Source organism: Haematobia irritans, chromosome 1 (genome assembly GCF_050003625.1).
Source record: "Haematobia irritans isolate KBUSLIRL chromosome 1, ASM5000362v1, whole genome shotgun sequence".
In the NCBI taxonomy this organism is placed as follows: domain Eukaryota; kingdom Metazoa; phylum Arthropoda; class Insecta; order Diptera; family Muscidae; genus Haematobia; species Haematobia irritans.
Window position 1 is genome coordinate 47,343,837 of NC_134397.1, and position 4,419 is coordinate 47,348,255.

Sequence of the window (4,419 nt, forward strand, 5' to 3'; positions counted from 1 at the left end):
AAGCCTACGGTGTTCTACAGGCAGAGAGGAGGGAAGGTTATTTTTTTTTTTTTGCAATTGTGGAAAGAAAACCCATCAACCATAGTTTGACCAATTTCTGCACTCGATTTAAATTGAATGTAAGAAGTTATGCCGTACAAAATTCATCTACAACAAAACCCCAATCAAGACCCTCATCATAAAATTTTTAAACCCGTAATAGAAGCAGAAATTATATGACAGAAATGTCTCCATAATGAAAAGTCAAATTATTCATTATGCTCAAAAAAAATAAAAAAATTTCTTAAGTTAAGTATATATAAATTTTTTGCACGATTTTCTTGTTTGCTTTAAAAAAAACTAATTTAATTATTTTTTTTGATAAGGCAATTCGATTTCATAAAGAGTGAAACCAGCCCCATTTGAAATGCAATAGTTTTTAAGAACCACCCCTAATACATTTCATTCTCAACAAAAATCATCAAAAAACTCCATTCATAAGTGCATTGAAATGCTCAGCAAGGCAATCGATCGTATTAATGATCATTAACGCATACCAAACCTGCGCATCATCGAACATCTACGTTGCAACATAAAATAATTACCTCTCCCCCGCATCAAACATTCCTGAAGGCCTTCATCGAATATTTGCATGACCGGTGAGTAAACAAAAAGAAAAAAAAAAACTTTTGAATGCAGTTTTGTGTTATTTTTAAGAAGTTGGAATTTGTGAAACATCTCGAATCAAGTGTGGCTAGTTTTTTCTCACGATTTAGTTCCGGATTGCATTCTCATTTTAATTGAGATTCATAGAGTTGCCATTGTTTAATATATCGTTTTGTTCATGTTATAATTTGATATTTTCGGTTTTTTTCTTAATTACTTATAAATCTAAATTTTCATGACTAGATTTATATTTTTCTGAATTCGATCTTCAACAAAGAAAATGTAAACTCGTAAACTTTTATCTAAAATTTATATCTCCGTTTAAAATGTCAATTTTTTTCATATCACTATTTGTCGAAATTAATTTTTATATACTATTTGAATATACTCGAATAATTTAAATTTCGTTGTTAAATTAATTATTAATATACACTAGGATAATGATTTGAATAAATTTATATATATTGTAAAATGAATTGGTGAGCTAAAATTGTGCGTTTTCGTACAAATGTGGTGATGTGTGACTAAGGTAAAGTCATATGGGGTTCTGATATAGAGCGCGATCAGGACAATAGGATCGGGAGGGTCAAGAGGCGCAGATCTCATAATATCTGAGATCACATTGTATGGAGGGGAATACAAATTCTTTTATCTATTCAGTATCAATTTTGATTTTTGATTTAGTTTGATCCCATAGCCCGGTATGATTTATAAGAAAGGGAGTCTAAAATAATTTTCTGTTAAGACTGTTTTGTGTGAAATGGACAAGAACCCCCCCATTGCCCGACTGAAGTTAGCTTTCAAAGGCTCCCGCAGTCCATAGCCACAAAATCAATTATGGTTAAACACCCTACCATAGGCAGCATCCCTAAATATCTCATATAACACCTTTTGAGAACATAATTACAAAATATTGCTGCAAGCTTAAGCAAGGTTTTATTACAGAAATGGCGCCCAACGTGGGGCCTGATAGGTACATATTTTTATGTATTTTTTTGCGCCCCAAATGCTTTATTTAAAATTAATGGAAATGATGTGTATATTAAGCTCAAATTGAAAGTCTATATTGAGAATAGCTTTCAGAACTTATCAGGATATTCAACCGCTTGAGGACCTCCAGTTCGAGCAGATTGACCGTGTAGTTCCTGGATGGGATTTATCATTTATAGAATTTTATTTTTGTACCTAATGAACACTTCATTTCATTTACCTGTGTTAGTGAAATATTTAATGAAATTAGTATTTTTTTGAGCTTAGTTATCGGAAAATTACAATTATTAGGAATACATTTTCATGCTGCTTGCGAGTAAATGTCCGGTGATTGTAATCAAAAATATAGGCAAATTATTGTTTTCGGTTTGCTCGATTTAATTTCTGTTTTCACTGAATTATTTTGCATGCACATTCCCCGACAAGATAGTTTCCACTCTCCATTCAATTTAATTTAATATTTTAAAAAAATCCTTAGTCCACAACCACTATGAACGAAAACGCATAACCTGAATATAAATTTGATATTTCGCATATATTGTCTTTTGTTCTTATCCGAAAAAAGAAATATAAAATCATATTATACCTGGTAATAATAATTTTCTGTCTATCAAGTATAACATTTAATGCAAGGAAATGTCACTGATGAGATCTCCACAGCCAACCGCATCGGGAGGCAATGATCCAATTTCAAATTGTTCGATTTGTAATGAGCCATTGCTCGAATCTCACGATTGTGTATATATACAACAATGCAACCATGCTTTCCACAGGAATTGCATGGAAAAACATTTATCAAATTCAAATGAATGTCCTATATGTAAACGTCCTTGTGAATTATCCGATTTCCGATCTCTGAATGCTCGCATTCAAAATCCAAAACCCACTCAAGACGATTTGGGGGACCAGACAAATTTGTCTCAACCAATTACAAAGCCAAAGGTATCTCAAAATCGTGGAAAAGGTCGTGGTGCACTTGCGAAGCACTACAACACAAGAAGTACAAGTCGAAATTTATTTAATGACACTAGTCATTCGTTGTTACCAGATATATCAGATATTCTTACGGGTCAGGGAGATGAAACTGCCACTCCTAATCCTAATTTACACCGAAATTCAAATGACGGTCAACAGACTCCACAACGGTCTGGTATTATTAACAATATGATAGATTATGCCAGGTTGAATCATTTGATTGAATCTAGTGTAACTAGAATTTTACAAGATTTGAACATAGTTTCTAATCAATTACCACAGGGTTACTCGAATCCAGTTTCAAGACCAGTGGTTCCCAATCCGACTAACCAAAATCCAATTTCAAATTCTGTTAATCAGAATACGACAACAAACCCGATGATTGATAATCGAACTCAACAATTTAATCTTCATGGTATTCCACGGGTTAATAATGAGCTTCCATCGAATATAAGAAATTTTTCTCCAGTGAGTCATTTTTCTCTTGGAACTGATCGAATCGCTTCCATTATAAAAAACTGGAATCTTCAGTTTGATGGATCGGCACAAGGTCTCGATGTAGAGGAATTTTTGTACCGTGTTAGGTACTGTCTGTTGACAATTTTGATGAGGATTACTCTATCATCTGTAAACATTTAAATATACTTTTAACCGGTAAAGCTAGAGAATGGTTCTGGCGTTATCGAAAGCAAGTCCCATCTATAGTGTGGGAAGATTTTTGCGCAGCCATTCGATACCAGTACAAAGATTTCAAGTCCGATGCAGATATACGCGAAGAACTTCGAAGCAGAAAGCAAAGGCTTGGAGAAAATTTTGAAACTTATTATGATTCCATTTCTGCTATTTTAGATCGGTTGAGTACTCCTATTCCTGAAATGGAATTGATCGAAATTGTCAGAGGAATTTACGTCCTGAAATCAGGCATGAGTTACTATATGTCCCGATATTTTCGATTGCACATCTTCGCAAATTAATTCAGATGCGGGAGAATTTATTAAATGACGAAACCTGTCGTCGACAACTGGCTAATAAAATGTCTAATTTTCAACATCCTCGCCGAAATGTGGCGGAAATCGAATTCTTGAATGACCCAAGTGAGGAGCAAGAGTCGGAAAGTAGTTTAGCAGTTGAAGCCGTAGCACTTCCGTCTACATCATACAAATGCTGGGAACTGTCAAGAGGCAGGACATTTCTGGGAGGACTGCCTAAACGACAGGTCTGTATTTTGTTACGGTTGCGGTGCTAAAGACACCTACAAACCGAACTGTCTCAAGTGCAACAATAGAAAACTTTTTGTCCCTAAGAATTTAAATCCGACAAATTTATCAAAAAACTAGATTTGGTCAATGGCGATATAGATGGCAACCCATCCGAATCTCATATTCAGGATGTTTCTAATCGTCATATTACTATTTTGAAAAAATCTGGAACTGAACATCAAGAACAACAACACCATGATTTACGACCTATAAGACCATATCATGAACGGTGGTCAGATTATATGAAAAGGGAAGAGCTTATTTTTGGAGCCGCATCAATTTCTACACAGCCTGCTCAAAAGCCAAAAAGATCTACACTTCGACTTCGTCGATACTATAAACAAAGACGAATGTCGTCCAAATATATTATATCTAGCATCTTTAATGATCCACAGGATCAGAGATTGTATGCTAAAGTTTCATTTTTGGAATTTATTGAGCATGGTCTATTAGATACAGGTGCAAATGTATCCTGTATAGGTTCAGAATTGGCTCGGAAGAATTTTTCTCGTTTTAGTGAGTTCCACAAATTTAGAGCTTCAGTCCAAAC